General features: G+C 35.8%; 1 long non-coding RNA gene across 4 annotated transcripts in view; it reads right to left on the bottom strand.

Moving 5' to 3' along the window:
- The window catches only part of LOC148224853 (uncharacterized), a 218,338-nt gene that overhangs the window by 5,691 nt on the left and 185,654 nt on the right, over positions 1-26,993 (bottom strand). For 2 of the 4 annotated variants that reach the window (XR_015801553.1, XR_015801552.1), the window contains exons 4-5: positions 2,874-4,034; positions 1,595-1,679 (exon numbers count right to left, since the gene is read on the bottom strand). This is a non-coding gene — a long non-coding RNA (uncharacterized LOC148224853). Of the gene's footprint in view, positions 1-1,594; positions 1,680-2,873; positions 4,035-10,158; positions 10,243-26,993 lie in introns of those variants that run through there. The other 2 variants (XR_015801554.1, XR_015801555.1) reach the window with 2 other exon arrangements.

Here is a 26,993-nt window from a genome sequence, read left to right as displayed (position 1 = left end):
ATACTGTCAATAACTTTAAATATATAATATAAGTATAATTTTAAAATTATACTCCTCTTACATACAGTTCCTCATTCCTCCCACAACATTCTTTTTTGTGCACAACTCAATCTTTAGACTTGTACAGTCTAAAAATGAGCACTAAATTATCAAAACAGTTAAGGAAATTAATTCCTACTATAGATTCTATGGATTTAGTCCTCCTTGTATCATATACAGAACTCATCTTTGTCTCATCTTCCCCTTTCACTAATGCCACTTAAGAACACCCTCATGCCATCCATTTCCACAAACAGCCATTGTAGCCTGTGAAGTACCCTGATAGAAAATATGTCAGGTAGCAATCACAGAGGTATCAGAACTGCCAAATAATGTACAAAAAAATAAATAATTTTGAACTCTTCTTCACTGGAGTGCTCTGTTAAATATGGGAATTAAATTACAAAACGAAAACATAAACTGGTAATATCATTCTGGGTAAGAGTTGACTCTAGGACAAATTCTGAATAGTATATCTGTTAAACTGCATACCTTCACTTGTACACACATACACCCACATCCCCACGCACTGGCACTTATGAAAGTTACTGACATGTATTCCTATATAATCTAAGATATACTCTTTTTTTTTTTTTTGTATATGCTAATATGGGTAAGACATAAAGGTACACTTTTAAAAATTTTGAAGAGTCTTTTAAATCATCATGTTTTAAGACATCTGTGGTTTGTTTTGTTTTCTTTTCTAAGTCTTTGCATCATGATTATGCTGCTTTTTAGGATGTCACTCTCCTGACTTTTATTAATGAGTTTCATTTGAATTCTAATGAATTTTCAAAAAGGAACATACTAGTTTAATCTCAGATGTGGCTAGTATATTCCTTCTGACCTCTAGAGCACAGTGTCTGGAGTTAGACAGAGAGACTCGGTACTGATTTTATCAAGCTATATAGTGAACACAGAGAACTCATAGACTTATTTTTTGGTGATGTTGATGCTAACTCATAAAATCAATTCATTTCAAAACTAACAAATTGCTAGACCATAGTCATAACTTTTCTCTACCAAGGTTTTTGATTCATTTAGCTATACCATGTGATTTTCATTACTGTTAAGTACGGTTAGCCCTTGTATATAAATGAAGATGGAAAAGGCAGAATACAAAATAGATTTGTCATAGTTTGAAGATGTGAAAGCAATAATCCTATTTAATTTAGAAAGATATTGGCCTGGACTGAACCTTTCTCTCTAAATTTGGTTGTCATTGAGCTTGTGGACACTTCTCTGGTTTTGCTAAATACCTTTATATATAATAATATGTTTAAATAGTTATATGGCTAGTCCTCTTTCAGGAATAAGCTAAATGATGGAACAAAGAGAATGTCCTTACCCACAGAAAAACCCTAGCACCTGACAGGTAGGTAGATTGGAATGGATGAAGTAAATGTAGGGTTTTTATAACCTACAAAAAGATGGAAGATTGACTTCTCATAACCTCCCCATTATGGTGACTATATTGCTGGGCATGCATTAGGTTTTGCTGCTCTTTAATAATTTGTATCAAGTAACAATCTTAAGCACAAGAAATCTTACACACAATTTTGTTTTCAGCAAGAGAATTCAGGTGAAGTTAAAGCTCATATAGATGAATCAGTCAGAGCTGATGTAGGTGAACCACTGAGCTGAACAAAAAAGAAAGAAAAAAGTAAAGAAAAAAGTTAAGAAACAAGTACACAATATTCACCATGTACTATTTTGGAAAGGCTGTTCAAAATAAAGATAGGAAATTCTTGAGCAGGTTGTCTTCCTCTGGACAGTTTGAAGAGGTATCATGAAATAGATAACATATGGAGATAGAAACTAAAAACCTGCATGAAGTTTAGAGGTAATTATGGTATTTTCTTAGTTGTTCAAGATGTTCTAATAGCCTCTCTAAAGCCTAAATAAATCAGAATTAAATGATAGAGTGCTACCATGCTTTGATATCAAACACATGCTCTTAATCATATTTCATCTTTGCAGAGATTATTATTATTTATTATAGAAATAATATAAGCATGTAATCGTTGTGCAAGCACAGTTTAACCAGCATTATAATCCCTACTAAATTTACTTGTACTCTGGAGAGTTTTAAAAAACATCAGTGACTGCTATTTTTGAGTTTATATCTGGTCCTTCCACAACCATCTCCATGTGTTTGCTTTCTCTAATTATACTTCCATTAGATTCAACTGCAAAAAGAACTCTAAACTTCTTAATTTGATGAAGACTCTACTTAATGTCTAGAAATAAAAATCGTTTTTGTTATGTCCAAGATAGAGTAAGAAGCTTTCAATTACAAAATAGCAATCAATGATGAAAAAATAATCTGAACATTTATTTTGTTTATCACTGATGTTCTCCAGTGCTACTTAAATGCCACTGAAGTGTGTGGCTAAGAAACAACTTTCCATAAACATAATCATCCATAAATAGCTAAATAGACGACTCTGCATAGCTGTATAAATAAAACTCCCTTTTCTTGTCCAACTAATCATGTTTGGGTACTGAAAGACCATTAACATAAAATGTTATCCAAATTATTTCAAATATACCAATCTCATTTACGGTTTCACTCAACTTCTGGACTTTGCACACTGGAGCTCACAAGATTTGTGGCACATCTATAGTGACATGGGAAACAGAGCAAGGAACTGGTCCTCATACTAGGATCAGTTAAGTATTATTGTGTTCCCTTCCTCTGTTTTGGACAAACACAAATAGGTTTGTCCAAGCTGGGATGTAGGAACAGTTATGGGGATTGGTCACCCTACTGACTGCTTCCAAACAGTATAAAAAGGCCAAGACTGTTCCAGTTTCAACAGTTTGTATCTTACCTATTATTTCAACAGAATCCAGAATCCTTCAACGAGACAAATTGGACTCTCACCCTTAATCACCCCATATATCTACATCTCTCTCTCCTTCCATCTTGCAAAATGGAGTCTGAAGTTCATCATTTATAGATATCAAAGTGTTTGGGCTGCAAGAGAAGAGAAAACAAAAAACACACCAGCAAGACAGTCTTCTCTTAGCTTTGTAAAGACTTGCATTTCTCTCTCTCTCTCTCTCTTTTGTTTACCAGCATACACACAGTCTCCATGTCTTCTTCTGTCTTCCTATTTTTGATGGATTCACATCTGAGATGAAAATTCCACTGAACTTCAAGCAAAGTTTTGATCTTTAAACTAAACAGGGAAAGAAAAAGAACACCTTCCCACCCCAACAACCGCAAACCCTCACCAAGACCAAACAAGCTTTTAAAACTACTAAATCAATATCCTTTAAATAGAAGGTTTTGTCTCATTTCTCTGAGATATATATTGAAAGTTAATGTCTTTGTATTGAAGAGAGAGATAATTCAGTCCAATCTATTGCTCGAGTCAGGACCAACAAAGTAAGATCAATCTTCATTCAGCCAAAGTGGGAATAACTCCAAGGGTGGAGATTGTGCAGCCTGGGTTTTGATGTGCTCCTCCAAGAAAACTTTGACTGTTTTATTGTAATCACACATCAGATAGTTGATGTTTAAATTATTAATTAATTAAAACCCCTTTGGCTTTCTTGTTCCTAGTCTCAACAAACCAGGATGAAATTCAGTAATGGCTATGGGATTTGGTCCTTGTAGGTACCTCCAATTGAAATAAAATAGGCAGAAGCCTTAAATAAATGCACAAAAATATTTGGTTGAAATTTGCAAGGAAAATTGTGAAAAACATTCACACAAGCCCCAGGACGTCTTTTGCTCTACTGATAGTTCTCTACATAATTTAAATGTAATTGGAATAGTTTACATTGCCAGTATGATGGAAATAAGTCCCACTGTAAATGATAATATTTAATATTTTCATCTTAACCTACCTCAGGTGATTGAAGAAGCTAGTAGGCATTCTGAAATGACATTAATATTCATCACATTGTTGGAAGACCATGCAGAATTATGAAGAACTACATCTTCTTAGTGAAGATTTTTATTCTTTATGATGGCTAGCACTGTTCTATCAAAAAAGTAATAACTCCGGTTAGTCCAATTTGGAGTGAATAAAACCACAAAAACATTGCTTGGTGGACTTATGGATATTTTTGTGGTATTTACATCTTTCCAATATGTCATTTATTATTGCCTGTTAAAACATTTTTTTTCTACTAGAGAAATTCCTACAGGTACAGATATTTTGAATGCTTGTAATACTAACAACGCCAATGTTAGAAGAAAGAGATTGTTGTTTTTTTCAATAATTAAACATTTGACTGTAAAATCCTACTGTGCAAGACTATATTTTTAAACACTGAATTTCTTAAAATTCAAAAGTAAATGTTTGCTTGCCTTTTGCACATGCGAGGCAAGGAAATTTTCATACTAAGTTAAAGATATTTTGCTATATATAACTTCTATTTATAATGCTTAAATGAGTATGACAGGAAAAACAAGACCAGGAACCTACATGCACAATTGCATTTTAAGAGTTTCCCCTTCTATCAGTAGCTTTGATTACTTGTTAGAGTCTTCACAGTGACCACGCCATATTTCCTGTGAATATAACTGAAGAGGACTGATTGACACCGACTGCTACCAAATTAGCATTTCCATGGCAGCCAACCTCAATTACCATCAATGATGGGATGCTCATCTAGGAGAATCTGAGCAGCATTGCAATATAAACCAAATCATTTAGGTTACAGCAAATGCAAAAAAACCACTAACAAATAGAGAGGGAAAATAAAGGAAAAATAATCTGATGTCACTGTCAGTACAAGCTGCATATTTGCTGCTGTAAGCAAGAATTAGTATCATTAGGAAGTAACAAAACATGAGACTTTTGTTCTTTTTATTTTCACCAATATATGTTGTAAATTTAATTCTTTATGTTGTAAAAAATGTCTTCCAGAAATATTTACACAAGGAATAGTTTGTTTTTTTTGTTTGTTTTTTTCCAAAGGGCATGTGTTCAGATTCTTTTCTTGTTATCAATCTCTTAAATTTTGAATTTCTTATAGATCTGGGAGATTCAGAAAACTTGAGTAGACTCAATATCTTCATTTTCTTTGAAAAATATGTTTCTGATGAGAACCTTGTTAAGATGTTTAGGGTTTTTTTTTCTCTGCTTCTCTAACTTACTGCCATTCTAACCTGCTAATGTTCTATAAACTTTCAGTTAAGATTTGGATTCAACATCTGAAATTAGGTAAAGACCTGAGCTACATTTCTCCTTTGAAAACAAAGGACTCCAGGGCCTCCACCCTGAAGAAGTGCTGCAGGAAAAGCTACCAGATTTCCTTTCAGATGTGACTCTAGGATGCCAAAAGGTGGACAGAGCTAATTTTTGAGACAGCCAAAGTGGGGAACTTCGAGCTCTTCAAACCAGTGCAAGGTAAGATGTTGTGATGCTCAAATGAAAAAGTTGGGAAGGAGAAAGTAGGCAAAAAGATTTATTTCCTTTTCAGTTATATTCTCAAAATATTTTTCCTTTAATTTTTGCAAACTTTCTTTTGAAACATAGCTGAATGTACAGTACTTGTTTATGATAAACATGCCTACAGTATTTGAAGTCAATACAAAAGGAATACTAGTTACAGTGGGGTATAACTAAATTAGAGTGGAAGTTTAGACTTGACTACTGAGAATTTTAACAGAAAGGTAGAATTTTCCTGGGCTCAAGAAAGCTCATGTGTCTGCAACCTCACTGACCCTAAAACATTCATATTTTTGTTTGAACTCCAGCCAAGACAATGACCTAGCTAAGCCTTAATGTGTTGTAATAATATTATGGTTAGCAGGATTGTATGTTTTTTCGTTGGCCAGAAATAAACCTAGTTTATCACTTTATTTCTTTAGATGTTGAGTTACCTGAATTATTTTTGATTTGTCAGGCAGACATAGAAGTAAGACCTTGTTCAGTAAGTACTGAAATACGAGTTTTTATTTGTTGCATTTTCCAGCCTCACAGGAAACCCATAATCTAGGGGTTCTCTCCCCTGTTCACTAGCTATAACCTGAAAGACTGGTATGCAAGGTATAAATATCTATAAAACTGTGCATAAGTTTCCCTCAAGTATGATTACAATTTGAAATATGCCAAAATATAACTGGTATTGATAGTTTATATCCAATAGGTTAGTGTCAAGTAGTTTAGTTATGCTGCATCATCATTTTCTGTTTAATCAGTGTACATGGGATCTGAAGGGAATACATTCCTCTCAATAGTCTATAAACCCAAGCAGGTTCAGAATCATGCACATGTACATATTCATTTAGCTGCTGGGGAGAATCAGAGGGGGAGATATTGTCCTTGACAGTATCTATAATACTAAATAAAAAAGTGCTAGAAGCCTGTGCCTATCCCCAAGGCAGTCCATCAGTTTATACTCTCAGAGTTTAGACTTAGCCTCATTATGCTGGAAATTGTTATTGCTGAATACTGCTATCTTGGAAAAAATCGCTTGGAAAAGTATACAGATAGGAACTAGGGAATTAATTTTTTAAGTTCTATGTAACTCATATAAGTAACACCTTTTCCAGGTTTATTTCTTGTGTAAATCTTGTGACAATTTCTGTAAAAGGCATGAAGAATTTTCATCTTCCTTGAACAACAGAACAGATACCCTGATAAATAGGTACTGACTGAATTTCCAGTTTGCCCAAAAATTCTAATGGTTCTTAATGTATTTGTAGTTCAAAATCTATAGATTCCCAAACAATCAAAGCTCTTTTTTGTGTTCTCATTTTATATTGTCCCCCATGGTGTATCTTAATTCCCCTCTGTTTCCTTATCATAATATTATTTCAATAAAGTGTGAGAAAGGTGATGTGTCCCTACACACTTCTTATTTAAAGTAATTGTGGTCTTCTTACTGTTAAAAATTGGCTTCCTAAAAATTAATATTGCTTCAGAATTGACTGCAGTATTATATAGATTGCATCTGACACCTCTGGAAAGCTTGTTTGTACCCCAGGCATCTCTATATGTGCCTGCAGTACTGATAGTATGAGTTACGTGGGTAAATATTTACATACATTCTGCAAAATGTGCCGAGGGGAAAATCAAAAAGCAGAGTTTTCTCTGCTGGAAGTGAAGGGGAATTTGCTACAGAGAAGCAGCTGCACTGATCAGGCACAGCATGCTTAATATTGAAGGAATTTCTCTCTCTGTCCATCCTGTGTACATTTTCTTGCAAGGACTCTGACCCTTATTTAACATCTTGCTGTTTCTGCATTATTACTGTGTACAAAATGTTATGCATATGTTGACAATAATTTTTTCTTCCTTATTTTCTAATACTATGTCAAGACCAAATTCCTGAAGGTCTCCTGGTTTTGCCCATGAATTTCTACCTACTTGTCCTTTCAGGAATACCTATTACAGTATATTCCTTCTTACTTGCAATATGTTGGATTAAGGGTTTAGAGGGGCAAGGGGGTGGTGGTTGTTGCTGTTTTGGTGGGAGTTTTGCTTGTTTGTTTGTTTGGGGTTTTTGTTGTTGTTATTGTTGTTGCTGTTTTTGGTCTTTTCTTTTTTTTTTTTTTTTTTTTTTTTTTTTTTTTTTTTTTAATTTGTTTGGGTTTTTTTCAGATTTCAAAATGTGTCTTTCTTCCAAAACTCAAAAAACACTAAAAATTTGATTTTCATTTTTCCTTTTCCATCTCCCACACATATCCTAGAGAAAAATAATGCAGTTGGAACTGATATGTCTCCATTAATGTATTTGGTCTATGAGATGTTTCTACCAGCTTTCTTCTTCTTTTTTTTTTTTTGTATTAAAAAACATTTTTTCTTTATGAATTAACATAATTAGTCATATTCAGTTAAATAATACAATATTAGAATCCTTAGTTTGGACATATAAACACTTACACTGTAAAAAAAGAAGAATACTAATTTACTCAAGTATATTTATATTATTAAATATTAATTTAAATTTTTAAGGATTTTTCGTGTTTATAATTTTATTTTCTATAAGATTACATCTACTGGTTGGTGGAAGCAACAGTGAAGACAAGATTTCTGGATATCTACAGATCAGAGTATTCACAATTATATAGTATTAAAAATGTAAAATTAGGTGTAATTCACAATATGTGTGTTAGATGAGACCAAAACCTAGCTTGCTGGCAAGTACCCACTAATCTTTTTAAAATGAGAAGACGTCTTGCTCTCATGGAGTCTCTGAGAAATCATTTGCTGGGCTTTGTTATGTCTGCTTTCATTTTGAAAAATATTTGCTAAGAAAATTTAGAAGTGATTTGGAGTTTATAGAATTACTAAAAATAAGCAAATACCAAATTAAGAAAAGATTGATTAGACTAATATTTCAGAACAAACAAAAGAATTTTGATTAGTTTCTGATTTAGACCAGAAAAATATAAGTGACTTGCTAGAGAATCAGGAATTTTTGCTACTCCTGAAAGATTACACACACTGCTTTGTCTTGACTTATAATGGGATGAAAATCACCTCTGTCCTTAAAGCTTTGTCAGTGCTTTAGAGAAGATAGAAATTGCTCATAATCAGCATGCTCTCAGAGGTCTGTGCTAACACAGTCTTGTGGTCGCTTCTAAACCAAAGCTTTGGTCTTATGCCCAGGTGAAAGGAATCTGGTCTTTCTATACAAGTGAAGATACCCAATATAATTGTGCTCAGTACCAAATACCTGCATGAAATATGAAGTGTATTATATTCATAAAGTCAAATTGGATAAAGTGATGTTCTCTGTTGACATTGGTGTCCATGACTGTATCATTGACAAAATAAGAGCATAAGGAATGAACAAATAAACTGCTTCAAGCATTAAGGCCAGTTAAGACAGCCTACCTTACATCTCTATTATTAAAGCTAGCCCTGTGTAAAACAGATTTTCTCTGGACATAACCACTTAGATGTTCCAAAATGGAGTCAAAAGAAAAAAACAACTGTTTAACACACGGGGCAGCTGGAGTCCACTGTTTAGAAAAGTTTTTTGAATATAACTCAAAATCTGGGAATTGATGACATATTGCTGGATTGGATAGTCAAAGTCAGTTGAATGTTAGCACAAATGAGGTTAGCTAGGCAAAGAATAATAATTTATTTAAACAACAATCCATTGCCTATGAATGTTAATTCTAGAGAGAGGATTTAGTTGTTTAAAGTCTGATTGGAAAAGCTGCACAGGAATGTAGAGGATAATATAACCCATTAACATAGCTGTCCAGATGGCTGAACTTTTGTTTCAGTACTATGAACTGTGAAAATCAAGTTCAGTAGCAGGCAGAGATGCCAGTACATTAGAACTCACAAGAGAACATAAATCTTGAGGCAAGAGCTTTCAGTTTTCATCTCCTATGTACATTTCCAGCTTGACATATGACATGCAATTTGGGCCTAACGTTTTTGTCATGTCAGTCCAGTGAAGGGCTAAGAGAGAATTGGGAAATAATTGTACAAAGAGACATTGACTCAAATTCCTATTAACAGCAAATCGGAGAAATAGGGGGGTTGTGATGGAAAGAAATTATAACATTCTTCTATGTGAACATTTCCAACTCACAGTGAGCAATCATTGAAGCCTACTGTGTTCACTATTATGAAAACCATTTATGCATAGTTAGAACTCCTATGTAAAATTGACCAAATAATGAAATGAAAGCTGTTCTGAGTAACTCTTTGCTTTACTCTAAAAAAAGCAGTTAATTGCTTCCGGATATATTAGAGTTTATTGGTATTGTACAGATGTGTATAATCACAGCTTTTCCCTGTTTGAATAGCAGCCATCTGTTTGTCTTTGAATGATTGCGGCATTTAATAAATACACTTCTGTCTGTATCTGAGAAGTATTCACTCTTTCCCTGCCAGTGGAAGCAGGACGGCAAGACACAAAATGATCTTCATCTATTAATACCAAGTAATGTATATAAGTGTTGTAACTGGCTATCCTGATTTTGATGAGGTAGGTTTAGTTTTCTTTGTGGCAGCTTATACAGGACTATGTTTTAGAGTTGTGCTGAAAACAGTGTTGATGATACCTTTATGTTTTAGCTGTTGCTGAGCAGTGCTTGCACAGCGTCAAGGCTTTATCTGCTTCTTTTCATGCCTTCTCACTAGCAAGTAGGATAAAGATGCATAAGACACTAGGCAGGGGACATACCTGGGACTGCTGACCCCAACTGACCAAGGAGATATTCCACACATATGGTATTGTACTCAACAGTAAAAGCTGAGAGAAAGAGGAGGAAGGGGTTAATATTAGCAGTTATGGCCTTTATCTTCCCAAGTAGCTGATGTAGATTATGAAACCCTGCTTTCCTGAAGATAACTGCACACCTGCTTGCTGAAAGCAATAGTGAATGAATTCCTCTTTTTGCTTTGCTGGTATGTGCAACTTTGTCTTTCTCTATTAAACCATCTCTAGCTCAACCCATGTTTTTGCACTTTTTGCATGTTTTGCACCCTTAGAAATCTTTTCCCCATCCTTCTGTAAGGAAGTGAGTGAATGGCTGTGTATTGTTTACCTCCCTATGAGGTTAAACTATGACAACACAGACTTAGACCAATACAATATTTTTTGAAAGAGCTCCTAAAATTCAGTAAGCTCAACTGTGCTAAGTAGATGTCAATCAATTATAGCATTTATAGAAATTGCAGTTGATATTCTTTCTGTTTCCATGAATATGAGATAGTTTCCTAAAAACTGCTTAGAGAATTGTTGCATTCTCCATGTTCTTATTATTTAGCTAAAGAAAAGAAAAGAAAAGAAAAGAAAAAAGAAAAGAAAAGAAAAGAAAAGAAAAGAAAAGAAAAGAAAAGAAAAGAAAAGAAAAGAAAAGAAAAGAAAAGAAAAGAAAAGAAAAGAAAAGAAAAGAAAAGAAAAGAAAAGAAAAGAAAAGAAAAGAAAAGAAAAGAAAAAAGAAAAGAAACTCGTAATTTCACTCTTAAATGAACAGGAGCCTCAGAAGCCAGAAGGCTATAGTAACATGTCATAGTTGTTACTGATTAATGTTGAATGCTATTTCAGAAATATAAGTGAACTATAACCACAGAGAATATGCATGATTTTAAATGCATTAAACAGCAGTTATTTAATCTTTAGGTATTTTTTTACCCTGAAAGCTGAGTATATAAGAATGAACTCTTTATGCTGATAAATTTCCAAATACAGGCATTGACAAGTATAAATTATGTAAATTACCGAAAAACTACTTTTAAAATTTTGACAGTCAGTAGGGGAACAATGGAAAATTTCATTTAGATAAATTTTGAAATATGCAACACTCTGCATTAAATATCTCTAATTTTTTGCACTTCATTAACAGTTACAGTCAAATACAGAAATTTCATATATCATTTTTGAAATAATATACTTAAACTGAAAACTATCACGTACTTTTTAATATATGATAGACAGTAAATGATTTTATGGTTGATGCTTTCAAAGAGTTGCATTTAATTTTGGGCTTAGTGCTGTTAAGAAATACTGAATCAAAATCTTCTTAGCATCCTCAGAAAATGCATAAAGCATTCTGCTTTTTTATGATGTGAAAATCATGAAAATGGTAATTTCTCTTTCTATGAAGAACTCTGAGATTTGAGGCCAGTCTTTTTTAAAATGAATTTACCTGTCAAGGAGGCCATATGAAAAATAAAGTGACAACTAAGGCTAAATAAGATGCACAGATGGTTATATCTGCAAAGCTTATCAGCGGAAGCCTTTTGAGAGCATTTCAATCCCAGCCTTCCCCAGAGGCTTGTTTTTCTGGCTCTTGTTCTTAGTCAAGAACAAAGTAGAGCCAGTGCAGCCAGGGGTGGACCCCCTCCAGCCCGTGGCTGTGGAAGGAGACTCGCAGGCAGAGTTGCAGGATGGTCACAGCTGAGGTCCCCCCAGCCCGGGAACTCAGCCTGAGCCTCAGTGCAGCCCTGCCCTGCCTGGCCCCACTGAGCACACCCCATAAGTGAGCTCACCCCCTGGAAGGGCCTGCACAGTGGCATGTACATCCCACGGCTGTGTCTGACCCTGTTCACCTCGCTGGGTCTGACCCTGATGCCAAAGCTCCCAGCACCTCTGCTGTTCCTGAAAATGTGCAAATTGAAAGTTTATACTCATCTGTCTTCCCACATGTGCAAAACAATATTCACAAATATTTGCAGTTTATCAAAGACTGTGCTTCAGACATGTCTAAACCTTTCAGATGAGATGACAGGTCCTAGTTTTAACTTTTTCTCATATTTAATCACAAAATTCATATAATAATTTTAACCAAAACCTCTACAAAGGCAATAAAAATTGTATATTGTTTGACCTTTTTCCATGAACCCTAGTACTAGATACATCTTGCCTAACTTGAGGCTCTTCACTAACAGATCCTTCATCTAAGTTTTCAGTGGAGGAATACAGGTTCTTTCAGGGAAAGATTCAGCTGTTATGAAGATGCTAATTCCTATCCTGAGGTGGCTATTTTCCTATATGAACTGTCTGTTCTGAATAAGACAATGTCTTAAATTCTACATCTTAGTGCCTAGAGATATCTCTTGGTCTTTCCTTTGAGGACAAGATAAGTGTTATGAGAATTTGCAAGTGACTCTGAGTTAAAAGAATTCACCTGTTTCCTAAAGAAGAAATTAATCTTTTATTTGAAAGAACACATACCTCAAATTTTGTGCAAATTGAGAATGCATTAAGATCTTATACCCAAGCTACATATGAACAACAATGACTTTTTTTTTTAAAGTGATGGTATTAATTAATAACATACCTAATAATTATAGTTACATTTCCCCCCCCCAAAAAAATAGAACCAAAACCAACCAACCAAAAAACCCTCACAACTGTACAAGATGATCCAGACTAAATGTGAATGCATAAATACCTCATTTAAAGAAGAAAAATCTTCAAATTTGAAAAGGATCAATTACTTCTTCAAAAATTTTGGGTTCATTGTGACCTAAGAAGTATATGAGCACATCAGTAAATATAAATTCTGATAGAATGTAAAACAGATTGTTGTTCAAACATCTATTCCTTGAAATCTTAAAATAAAGGGCTCTTAAAATAATTGTGAGAGCATTTTCATTCTTTAAAAAAATTATGCTTTTAAAAAGTATACATCTAACTGAAAGTTCAGAATGTTATTTTGTTGGTTATGCAATAACTGCAACTGTTCTTTTCTGGGCTTCATTTTATTCCTTAAATTGCTGATATTTTTCTCAATTCAATTTTGTCTCAACAAACTTAAGGTTTGGGAATAATTTCATTTAATAGCTAGGCATTCTGAGGAATAGAAATTCTCCTCAAGTTTCGAAAATGTAAGAAAAGCCTCATGCAAAATCCATTTATTGAAAAAACACACAAGCCACCACATGATTAGCCAGTTGTGCATATTTCCTGCTCTACTATACCCTGCTGGCTGTGAGTCTTGTTTCTTAGGAAAGAATTTACTGGGGGGTTTATTTTTCATTTTATATTTTGCTCTTTAGTAATTTTTTGTGGTAGGTGTAATTGTGTGTGATTTTATTTTTTTGAAAACAGAAACCATCAAAGGCTGGTCATGACCTTTATTTTATTTGTTTGGTAATTTAGCTTTATAAAATAGAACAGTTAAGAGAATTGAAGGACAGAAAAAAATTCACAGTAGAGCTGGCTGGTTATTGGCTGTGAATGTGAGAGTTACCTTAACTGAGTGGTGGGGGAGTAGTTTTTGGTAATTACTTTGGTTAGTATTGATTTATTCTGCATGAGTATACAAAGTTTTGCTCCTTTATCTAATAAGACAGGAGCCTAAAAGGAATGGAGAATCATGTATTTTATTATCAGTCATCAGGCACATGTTTAATGTGTACTATGGAGGAATCTACACAACTCCTTCAGGTAATGATATGGGTAGCAATAGCTGTAGATATAAAGGGGAATACAAAGACTAACACACACACACATAGAGGAAAAAAATGAAAGAAAGAAAAAGAGAAAGCTTTAATAAGATGTTTGTTGTCTGGTTCTTCTTAGAAGCCTTACCTTTCCTGAGGCTCTCAGCAGTGACTTCCAGCAGGGTTCTCATTAAAATAAATTTCTGTGTGCTTGCAGGGCTTTAAATTACACTTGTTAATGCACACGTTGCTCTGCATGTGAATTTTGTGGGATCAAACCCAAGGAGCAATTATGACAATAGATGTAAATACTAGAATGTGTGGAGGCCATTAATTAACTGTGTGGATGTTTTACTACAAATGCTTCTTATCACATGGATTTTTATGTTTTTCTCATATTTTCTGAACTAGCAGTCTGCTACTCATGAAATTTGAAAGAAAGGTAAAAAAAACTAAAAGAAATTAACTCTTTGTATATTTTGTGAAAATAAGAATCCAGATAGAGAAGATAAATGTCTGTAGCAGTCTTACTGAAAGTATTTTAGATTCCACTTTGAAGGGCAATACACACATACAAGATCACAACTACATAAAAACACTTTATCTTAGCTTACTCTATGATAAAATTCACAGTAATTATAAACAGATTCAGAATAATGAGAAGAAAACCCCTCACTTAGTTTGATTGTTTTAAGGATAAACTATTGTTTTCTTGATAAATGCCAGTGTTTATGATGTAGGTGTATAGTGTGAATGTACATATATAAAGTTGACAGAAAAATAAAATAATCCTACATATCATGATCTGTCATGTTGGCCTTTGAAAAGAATCACTATTTTTTATAGGTTTGATGTGAATTCTTGTTATCCTTCTGAGCTAGAATTATTTTCAGCAGTGAGACTTCATTTTCTTTGAACATAAACATGCAGAGCAGCCATTCATTACATTTATCAGGTCCAATATGTCAAGGTGCTTTAAGCACATATCATGCTTAAGCATATCAACTGTCCTTTATAAGGCTGTACTTTTAGACCATGGAGCATCCCAGGAGATGGAATCTGCTAAATGCATATTCTGGTTTTAAATAGATAGTAACATAGCATAGACAAGCCTATATAGTTTCAACATACAGCTATTTTACTTGAGAGCATGGCCAAATGTATTCTTTAACTTCTCCAACACAAGATGGTCCTGCTAAAGAGTCTTTTTTTGTTTCATATTGAAGTATTATATTTTTTCATGGCTGTAATCACTCAATCTATCAACCATGTTTTCTCTTACACTTTTCAGTCACACTCTCTGAGAAAGAGTGGATGTATCATTAAAAATATATAGCTTATGGATGTTTCATGAGGTATGCTACTAAAGTTCTACAGGGAAAAAACCCCAAATGAAACAACCCAGTGTTCAAATTGTACTTGTTAGAATTGTAATCTAATTGGTTTCACTTCTTTGATTACCTTTTTATAGTATTTAGTTATATTCTAGTTCATGGTTGATGTGTTCTCAGGCCATCTGAGATAGGTCAGCCAAAGATGTCATGTACCTACCTCAACTATTTCTGCTTTGTGCAACTTAGTCTCTCACATCATATCATATTAGATAAAGCACACATACTGTAGACATTTCCAAAAGAATTACTGTGACAAGATTTCACTACTTGTTGATGGGTCAGAAGTGAGATGCAGACATTGTCAAAATAAATAACAAGTAACTTCATCCCACACACTTCAGTTCCCTTCAGTTTTCTGTAGAATTTTGTTAGAATCCTAGCACTTCTTTTTTTCTTCCTTGTACCTTGTTCAATCAACTTGGATACTCTTTTCTTAGCTATTGAGCCTGGGCAGTTTTTTTCAAAATGCACTACAGTTGTCTAAGTCTTCTGCTTCAGAAAGCTTGTGCCTCAAATATCTTTACTAGTTAAACAGACTTAAATGGTAAAAGGCATTCTGATAATGGAGTTGCACTGTATTTAGGTTCACTTGCATCTGAGCCTTTATCTGCAGTGAACATTTAAATATCGAAGGATGAATTAATTATAACACAACAGATTATTTCAAAAATTGTTCCACTGAAGGATTTCTAAATTTCCATATATCTTTCCTGGCTATAAGGATGACTGAGCATTAGTAGCTCAGACATAGTCTATTTTGAAGATGCCTAGAATCAGATAAAGTGGTGTTCATTTCCAATATTTGTTTAATGACTGTGTGAGAATTTACCATTTGCTTAATTTTCAGCATTAATGAATTATTTTAATTACTTAAATTTCGCCAGTGTTCACACAAACTGTGAAATGCCTGCCCAGGCAAGTGAGCATAAGGTTAACAGAATGATATTTGCCTTATGAATTTAAGTTTTGTGATTAAAGCATTTATTTTAGATGTTGGAAGACTTGGCTTCTGATGTAAAACCTTCAGGAAACAAAACTCTCAGCCGAGAGAGAATAAAACTGTCATGGCCCACATTTTGGGAAAGTGCCCTCTTGACTAGGTTATAAAACATTCAGATAAAAAGGAAAGAGATTCACTGCAGCCAAGCATCCAGGTCCAGCTTTTGTCTTAATACTAGTTTAGTGCCTTCCCTTTAAAACTTTAAATATTCTGTAAAATCTGTCTGCATTATATATCTCCTTGCCTGAAGTGCAGAGTGTGCCCATACTAGCACCAAGCCCAGCCTCCCTCCCCACCCGAGCACAAAGTACACACTGCAACAGGTGCACGCTGCCCCTACTCTGCAGCCCTTGAGGAGTGGTGTCCTCACCATCTAAGAGACATTTCAAAATCACTGTGTTCCTCCTCCCGAGGCTGTCTTGTGGTCAGCCAGGAGTGCAAGAAGCAGAAAGGCAGAGTCTGATTCAGTTTGAGCAGTCATGTGAGAAAGAGTGACATCTGTGATGAGACATAAGAATCCCCTTCATGCAATTAGTTTTATTTCATTTTATTCTATTTTTCATACAATAATGCTGCAAAATTTTTCGGTAAGGACCAGGTCTGGATTTCTTCTAAGTTCCATTCCAGTAGATGCTGTTGTTAGGACTTAAAAGAATACAATAAATTGTCTCAAACACTGACAAAGGAGGAAGTTCCCACAAGATAAGCCAACTTAAGACAGGCATAGATGGAGAAAAGGAAGGTGTTAATTTCAGTCCTACATGGAGGTGATAGGTTTGGAATTAGCACACCAAGACTCCACTGTGCAGACTGTGGGAAAAGTACAGATGCAACAATAGGAAGATGCCAGGCCTGGTGAAGAAGATCTGGGTAATCTATTCAGACCAAAATGCCGACCGTGGCAAACTGTGGGAAAGGGAGCAATTGCTTGCTCACGTGCCATCCCAAGCTGTGGGAGTAACACATATGGCTCTGGATATCTGGGACTTGGACTGTACAGAAGTACATCCTCCAGAAAAACACTCTGGGGATCCACACCACAGAGAAGACCACAAGGAGGGTACTCATGGGGTGGTGACTGTAATTCTCTCTTTCTCTGTCCCCATCTCTCTCCCTCTCACATTAACTCTTAAAAAAATCTATAATATTGACTTTGGCATATGGTCTTATTTGCACCTTAATTCAGGCAGAGGCATTTTTAATAACTGCACTGTAATACTATTTCAGAAGTGGGAACATAAGAGGTGCTTTTTAAATATTTTTTAGGAAAAGATGCAACTTTTCTCTATTGAGCAATAATCTTCAGATAATTGGTAAAGATAAACAGAATCTAACTTTCCAGAAGTGCTTAGTTTTTAAGGTAAGCAACTGTTACATGGTCAGTGAAGAGGCAGTGCCGAAAATCAGTGTGCTTAATTTCCCTTTTGAAGTGCTTATGACTCTACAGAAATATGAAGTTTCACTGCACTTCAGTTCTACTGTTCTCTACTGATTTCATGTTGACATATTCACTTGACTTTGAAGAAAGAAATATTTTATTTTACCCTAGACAACTAAAAATTATTAACTTACAAGTGTAAAATAGGCAGTAAATCAAGGGCACAATATTCTTTTTTGGTGTTTTTTTGTTTATGTGGGTTTTTTTATTTATTTTGTTTTTGTTTTTATTATTTTTTATTTTCCTGTAAATATGTGGGGTTTGGTTGTTGTTTGGTTTTTGTTGTTTTTTTTTTTTTTTTCTTTCTTTTCTTTTTTTTTTTTTTAATGTTCTGTTTTGTTTTGTTTTGTTTTATTAGACTTGTTGGAAGAATAGGAAAATAAATATTGAATTTTCATTAATGTATTCTGTATTCTGATCTGGATCCAAATGTTGATGAACTTCAGCAATGTCCTTCAGCAGTTAAAATCACTGAATCATATTATGGTTGAAGGTGGAAGGGAACTCTTGAGGCTATCTGCTCCTGCCACCCTGCTCAAGCTGACTGCCAAGATTCATGTCCAAACAACTTCAGAGTATCTTTGAGGAAGGAGATTCTACAACCTCTCTGGACAACATGTGGCAGGACTCAGTCATCTTTTACAGTAAAAAATTGTTTCCTGGTGTTCAAAGGGAACTTCCTGTGTTCAGTTTGTGCTCATTGTCTCCTTTTATGCCACTGAAGAGAGTATGTTATTGCCCAAGATAATTGTTTAGTCCAAAATTATATCCTCTCACCCACCTTGTCAATCTATCCAAAACTACCTGTCAATCCTGCTTTGTGCCAGCCCACTGCTTGGAATTCCTCTTTGGAAATCCCCTAAAACTCCAGGTCTCAGGAGTCCATGTGACCCAGTTTTCCTCTCTACCTCTCTCATCGGACAATATCTTTATAAACCTTACCCTTTATCCCTCCTCAGAATTCCGCCAATTTGCTAGGAATTTGTACCTTCCCTTTGAACTTCCCCCATATTTAAGTTGTTGCATCTTCACCATTTTTGTCTTTTGTTCTGCAGATTCCCCAAAGTAAAAAATCATTTTTATCCTATGCAAAAGACCTTCCCCTCCTCCTTGCCTCCTCTGAACACATTCTGACAGCCAAAAGGCCACGGAGCCACAGCTGGAGCCACATCTAAGGGCTCCTGTTCCCGGGGTGTGACCTGCTCTGGGCAGGGGGCTGTAGTGGCAAAGTGAGTGCAGCTCTGGCCACAGCGTCAATGCTTCACAATATTTCCAGATATAGAGGTGAGGCTCACAGGTTGGTCATTCTCAGGGTTCTACTTTCTACCCTTTTTAAAAATAGGTGTAATATTTCCCTTTTTCCTGTCACTGGGGACTTATCTGACTGTCATGACTTTTGAAATGTCATGGAGAGTGTCTTGGCAATTACTTAAAGCCTCAAAACTCTGGGATGCCTTCCATCAGGTCCCATAGACTTATTCATGTTCAGGTTCACCAGGTCATCACAGACATTTCTTTACAGTGGGAGGGACTTTAGTCTCTCAGTCCCTCTCTTACAGTCCACCTGCTGAAGCAGTGTGGGAAGCAAAGCTGCCAGTGAAGAGTGAGGCAAAAAAATGTTCTTGGGTACCTCAGCATTCTCCTTGTCTCTCTGTATCTGTTTGCCTCTATGGTTCACTGAGGAGGGTTTTTTGACCTTTCCTTTCTGGTTGACATTCCTATAGAAGCCCTTCCTATTAGTCTTTGCATGTCTTAATAAATTCAGGTCCAGATGCTCCTTGGCCTTCCTAATCTCATTTTCATAGAACCAGACAGAATCCCTATACTCTTCCAAGGATCTGTCCCTGCTTCCAGTGCCTGTACATTTCCTACTTTCCTCTTACTTTGACAAGAAGGTCTTGGCTCATCTCTGCCAGACTCTTGCCTTCCTTTCATGATTCCATACATCTGAGAACCAAGGGTTTCTCTCCTGTATGAAAGTTATCCTTAAAGATCTACCAGCTCCATTCTGCTCCCTTGTCTTTGAGGGCAGTTTTGCAGGGGGTCCTATTGACTAATTCTTTGAACAGCTGCAATTTTGCTTTCCTAATATCTAGGGTCCTGACTTTAGTCTGTGCCTGATGCAGAATAATTAGGACTGCAAACTCCACCAGTGCATGACCACCACAGCTCAGGCTACCTGCAGTCTTGATGTCACTGATTGGGTCACTTGCACTGTAGCTGGAGCAAGAAGATTTTTTTCAATCAGTTCCCCTTGGTTGGGTGGCCTGTAGTAGACACCAAAACCAAGAAACCTTTTGTTGCCTCATCCTCTAGTTCTCACTCAGAATCTTTCACTCATGTAAAATAGTGATCATGCTCATTACTATTCTTCAGAGACACCTCGTCATACTCTATCCAGTTCTTGATGTCTTTAATATTTGTTTAATATTTAAATGAGGATTTATTCTGAGGTTAAAGTGAGTAAATAAGCTTATAAAAAAGCCCCAGAGGTTCGAAATATACACTGCAGCATAGAATTGTGCTTCCCCAAGGAAAGATTTTAAGAGGAATAAGTAATTTTCATCTGAAAATTAAGAACAACTTTTTTTCAAGAAGCTTTTATAGAGGAAACACTTCTTTTAACATAACATACTTTCTTTCAATATGCTTTTCTCTCTCCTTCACAAGTATGTTTATCAGAAAATTACGTTTGCTAACACTTGCAATATATTTACATATATATTTATATGTTGCAGAGCAGAATGAGTTAAACAACATGAGCAGCACAACTGATTTGTTAAAGCTTGTGCAGCAACAACCTCGAAGCTGATCAGGAGGCATGAACTGCGTCCAGGAAGATGAAACATCGCATCCTGATCATGTAGCAGTGTAACCACAGCACACGATGAGCACAGTAACATGTAACCAATAAACATTAAGTGGAACATCTTATCGCAGCTTTGGAAAGCATAAAAAGAAGCCCTTGAAACCAATAAAGGTCACTGCATTAACACTTCAGAGTCTGTGCCTTATTCCGCCATCATTTAAATTACTTTCTTAAATCACTACATCACTACTCAGTCTTCAAAACTGGATTTCATTTCATCTAGAAAGTCAGACGTCACATAATTTCAATTTATAAAGTTTCTCTAATTTAAGTTTTTTGCATAGTCAAACAGATCTTCTAATTTTGCACTACAAATAGCAGTGCACATATTAATTGCTGTGTATTTTAATAAATTGATCTGACTCAGTTTTCATTATATTTTAGTTGAACATTTCTTGCAAATATTTTCTAAATCATGCATACATATTTTATTAAATATCTGTTGTGAAAGATAGATAATTATTAATCATGCAGTGTTTATGTAGCTTTTTCTCAAGTTTAGTAATTCAATATGGTTTCCTGAGCTTCTGTCTGCCGACACCTTTATGATTAAAAAAACAATATTGCAAGGGTTAGAGAAAACTTCTTTCCCAAAAGCAAAATATAAATTCTGGTGTTTTAAATGTGAAATAAATATTCAGGAATTGAAGCTATCACATTATAATTTGAGCATCAGTGACATTATCACTAAAAATTACTTACCTAAATTTACATGATAATGATTTACTGTATAAAAACAGTGTCTCATTACCAAAAAATATCTTGAGTTTCTTCTGATCAAAGTGATGGCTATGTCACTGAATGTCTTCTATTTTTGTTGAAGTTGGGAAAAAAGGTAAGTCTAATTCTGAAAGATGAAAAAGAGGGATCCAGACAGTGCTATAACCCTGTAGTAGAAGCATAACTTCTCTAATTCTGTTTTATGCTGTAGACCTTTAGGGTAATTAGCTGGGTAAAAGCCTAATTCTCACTTTTCTTTCATCTTAGGTGAAGTGATTTGTTCCAAATGTTCAGATAGTTTTTTCTGTTAAAGTGGTGTCCTGGTTTTAACTAAGATAATTTTCTTTCTAGTAGCTGGTACAGTGGTAGTGGTAAGTGTTGTGGTTTGGATTTAGTCTGAGAATAATGTTGATAACACACTGATATTTGAGTTGTTGCTGAGTAGTGCTTACTTCTAAGTGAAAGACTTTCCTGTTTCCCATGTTCAGCCAGTGAACAGGTGCATAAGAATCCAAGAGGGAACATAGCCAGAAACACTCCAAAGTCTCTTCCCCATCCACCCTGCCTGGGTGGGGAGAGTGAGCAAGAGGCTGCACAGTGCTTAGCTGCTGTCTGTGACTAACCAGGACAAGTGGTTCTAGAATGCTGAAATTTACACAGTTTGGCTGTACAAACTTTTTTGCATCCTTTCGATATTCCTAATGCATTTGATTTTAGTCTTCCTAATAACCAGTTGAGTAAGTATTAGTATTTCTAGTCCTGTGGTAGTAAATTAACACACAGATGTTTGTGTTTGACATAAATAATAATTTATAAAAATGAAAATAATTGTATCTCTTTGATTGCTCTCCCAAGTGCAGAATGTGTGGCAAGACCTTACACAGATGTGCTCAAGCAAGATAGTAGATGAACCATGAAATATGAAACATATCTGCTGTTAGTCATATAATCTACTAAAATAGATATTTTGTTAATGCAGCCATCTAACTTCTATTTTTTCTTTTTCCAGTCATTTACAGGTGCAAAACTTTGAGAAGCACTGTAATATTTTTTTTAGTATATACTCTATTTACATAGTGTCCTACATCTGACAGTTCACACATGAATAAGACTGCTCTTTATGATAATTCAGGAAAAAATAATTTGATTCTACCTATTTTAAAACCACATCTATCACTATCATACTCATTATCCATGTATGTATCTGAGGCTAACAAACAAAAAAAATCTTGAAGGCAGACACATGGATCATTATCTTTTGCTATCTGCAAGCAGACTGAAAATACTGGGCCTCATTCATCACATGGAATTTAGGATACTGACGTTATAATATGACATAAAAAAAAAGCACATTTGAAAACTTATTTGTTTGCATACACCAACATTGACCATATACAATTAGTATTTAGAAATAAACTTTTAATTTATCTTTTGCATTTTATCATAAGTAAAAAAAAAATCAGTTTAAAGAAGTGAAAAATATGAGCAGAACTGAGTAGTAATGACAGACTGTAAGGTTCTTGTAGCTATGCTTGACGAAGTCTTAGGCTCATTCATTGTTTCTTGGAATTAACTTGCCTTGGAACCCTGCCTTGTACAGTCTTGGAACAAAATACCTGAATTTGTCCAAATAGTCAAGAAATTAGTTCATAGCTAAGCAAATTTCCCATTTAAAGGATCAAAGCTCCCCCATTGTCCCTCTTTGGCAGTGTAGATGCATCCAGAAATTTTATAATTTTATTTCTTGTATTCTATTTATTTATCTACTTCAAGTTTTTATATGTATATATATAGTATATATATATATATAAGTAAAACTATTTTTTAAAATGGAAAGCATAACTTTTTGTTTTTGAGATTCAATCAAGAAGAGTCATTAGACAAGTGAATGAAATAAGATATATGTCTTTAAGTAAATATTGAGTCTTCATTTTTTGGACAAAGAAAATAGTAAGAATGTTCCCTTACAAGTTGGATGTTCCCTCTGCCCACATAGTAGAACAGAGGCAACAACTTTGAGGTGATACGGAAGTAATACCTAACATGACTCGATTTATGACAGCCCTCTGTTGCAATTGCTAGTTCACTTGGTTATCTCAGCCTGAGATGTCTCAAGCAACACATGACAAATATATTTAAAAATCTAAATCCTGCATTAACTACCTTCTGGGGTAGGATTCAAGTCTTACATCTCAAGTCTCATGTTGAGATTTTAAGAAAAAATTGTATAAACTTTAAGGGAACTTCCTTATCTGACCATCCAGGAGCCACTCTGACAGTGATACTTGCACCACCTGAGCTGGGACCAATGCCCATTCACAGCTACACACCCCCACTCACACAATCCCAGATGAGCATGAGTTTTCCCAAGATGTCTCATCTTTTAAACAGTTGTCTTGGTGCAATAACTAAATTAAAAAAAAACACCTTGAGCACTTCCTCTGATAGGTCCCCCCAAAAAAGAAAACCCTGAGCTTCCACACCCTCACAGTCTTGGTGGGAAAGTGTGGGGCCATCGGCTCCTGCCGTGTCCCTGAGTGCCCGCTCACCTGGCTGGGCCACAGGTCCCTGTGCCCTCTGCTCTGCAAAGGGTCAGCAGCTCACAGCCTCTTGGATGGGCTCCAACACCCAGAGCTCAACTCACAGCTCAAACTGCAGCTGCATACTGAGCTAAATGTACCAGCACTTAAGGTATTCCTCAACATAAATATATATTAAACCAATAAAAATCCAGAGATGGATTTACTTCCATGAAGCACATAATCCTGAGATGTCCTAAGTCATCTAGTACATCTGTCCAAGATGAGAGTATATGACATATAATTTACAGAAGATCTGTGTCATTCCCAGAGCTGGAGGCACGAAGAACATCCCACAGGCTCTAAAATGACACTAGATGCCTACATTTGGGCAAGTGGATGAGGTTTTAGTTAGGGCTTATATCTATTGACAGTTGTGTTACTTCAGACACCCACCACACATGCAAGAAACTAAATTTAGGTAAACTCATTTGAAACTTGGTTCCTATCTCTAGGGAAACAACAGCCAATATCTTCTGTGATGATATCACACAGGATTTTGGTGTTTTCTTTATCCTTGTACAGTCATGCTAGCTAGCACAATGGAGGAAATAGAGAGAACTGTTTTACTTAATATGCAGAAGAGGGAGAGGACATAAACTAAATCTCTTCCATTTTGTCTCCTAACTATTCAGGAATGAAAAAGGTTTCTTTCAATCCACCAGTGGTCTTAAGCAGGGATAGAATCATTAAGTCTGGAAAAGACTTCTAAATCAAGTCCAGCCTTTGAGAGAACAGCACCTTATCAACTAAACCATAGCATAAAGTGCCATGTCCAATTGTTTCTTGAACACTTCCAGGGATGGTGACTCCAGAATCTCCACAGGCAACCCACTCCAATGCTTAACCACCTTTTCTAAAATAATTCTGCCTAATGTCCAGCTGGAACCTCCCCTGCTGCAGAATGAGACTATGTCCTCTTGTCCTTTTCCAGGCTGCCCAGGAGAAGAAGCCGATCATCTTGTTACAACATCCTTTCAGGAAATGTAGAGTGGTAAAGTCTCCCCTGAGTCACCTTTTCTCCAGACTTAACAAACTCATTCCCTTCAGCTACTCCTCAGTTGTGCTCAAGACCCTTTAGAAGTTCCTTTGCCCTTCTCTGGACTCGCTCCAGCACCTCAGTGTCTTTCTTGTTGTGAGAGCCCCAGAACAGGACACGGGAATGCAGGTGTGGCCTCACCAGTGCTGAGTACAGGGTGATGATCACTGTCTTGGTGTTGCTGGCCACACTATTTCTGATACAGGCCAGGATTTCATTGGCCTTCTTGGCCACCTGGACACACTTTTGGTTCAAAATCAGCTGCTGTCAATCAGCACCCCCAGGTCCTTTACCACTGTGTGGCTTTCCAGCCAATATTCTTCAATCCTGTAATTTTGCCTGAGATTTTTGTGACTGAAAGGCAGGACCTGGTACTTGCTGTATTGAACCTCATACCACTGGATTTGGCCCACTGATGGAGCCCATCCATATCCCTTTGCAGACCCTACCTACCAACAAATCAGATCAACACTCCCATCCCACTTAGTGTTGTCTGCAAACTTAATGAGGGTGCACTTGATCACCTCATCCAGATTATTGATAAAGATATTAAACAGAACTACTCCCAGTAATGAGCCTTGAGGAACTCCACTAGTGACTGACTGTCCACTGGATGTGACATCATTTACCACCCCTCTCTGGGCCTGACCACCCAGACAGTTCTTAATTCAGTGAGGAGTGCACCTGTCCAAGCCACGCGCTGTCAGTTTCACCCGGAGTATGCTATTTCACACAACTCCCTCTTCTTTAAGAATATGTAAAACTTTCCTAGGTCCAAATTATGGCTTGGTTACACTCTTATCATAAAATAATGTGCCCCCACTTGAAGTATTCAAAAAAGGACAGTTACAGTAGCTTCTATCCAGCTACCAGGTTTATTTTTTTGAGTGGACCATGGGTAGGAACCCAGACCTTTTCCCAAGGTGATGTCAGGAACACAGTCGATCACCTGGGGAAGGGGAGGTCGCATCCTTTACCTTGTGATATAGACATAACCAGCATGAAGCAGATTTGGCCATTAAATAGATAACACATGCCTTTTTGGTGTTTCTGCCATCCTTTCACTTAAATTATCAAAAAAGATAGCAAAACTGTGGAGGTTTTACTGTTTAAAAAATAGAACATGTTAGCTTTTTTAAGTCCAGGAAAAAATATAACATGTTAGCTTTTTTAAGTCCAGGATTTGAAACTTTTCACCTGGTAATTTTGTAGTTGCGATGGGTGAAAGAAGAGCAAGCAAAAAAAATGGAGCGAAATGCAAAGATTAAAAAGACATGATTAAGACATTTTTTAACTTCAAGCTTGATTCAATAGCCCTGGGGAATCTCATGCTTCTTTAATGAGTGCTGCTCTTAGCCATCTCTGCCTAATGAGAAAAATAGGTCCAGAGAGATCAGTTCAAAGTTAAGTGCTTCAAAGACAGGTTGAGTTTAAAACCATTTTTCCCTCAGCTTCCCTAGACTGTCTCCATGCCTTTTTTTTTATTTTCTGTCGTTTAGTATTCTTGAGCATGAACCGTGGGAACGGCTTGAAATTAACAATCTCATTATGCAAGAAGCTATTTCTTTGCCATCATTTTCAAACAAATATGGCTCCCTGTAGTTAATGTTTGTCCATATGTAATGTCACTCTTCCATTAGTTTTTAGTTCCTGCTCTACTGTATGTTTGCTTCCCTGCAGTCATAGCTGGCAAGTTTTATTTCTAGTAGCCAAGAAGCACCAGTATCTATGTGGTATAGGTATTCCAAACCTATACAGAGATTCCTCATCCCCTTTCAGCTCTATTTTGCTTATAACAGAACAATGTTTCTGTGTAATCTGTAGTCAGAACACACCCCATATACTCCGTATGGACATGTGATTGATCATTTATTTACAACCTTTTTCTCAGCTCCCTAATTAATATCAGAGCTGTATACCTATCTGCAAGTCCACAGATACATGCACAAAAGCATATAGATATATGAAAAGTTGCAACTTGCAATTGTGAAAATATTTTAAGAATAAAGAAGAAAAGTTTACCTTTACAATCAGAATCATATTCTTGTAGATTAAGAAAATCAAGTAAGAAATCTAAGAAAATGTC

This window comes from Sturnus vulgaris, chromosome 2 (assembly GCF_052056855.1).
Source record: "Sturnus vulgaris isolate bStuVul1 chromosome 2, bStuVul1.hap1, whole genome shotgun sequence".
NCBI classification, from domain to species: Eukaryota; Metazoa; Chordata; class Aves; order Passeriformes; family Sturnidae; genus Sturnus; species Sturnus vulgaris.
This window is presented reverse-complemented; position numbering and strand designations above follow the sequence as displayed.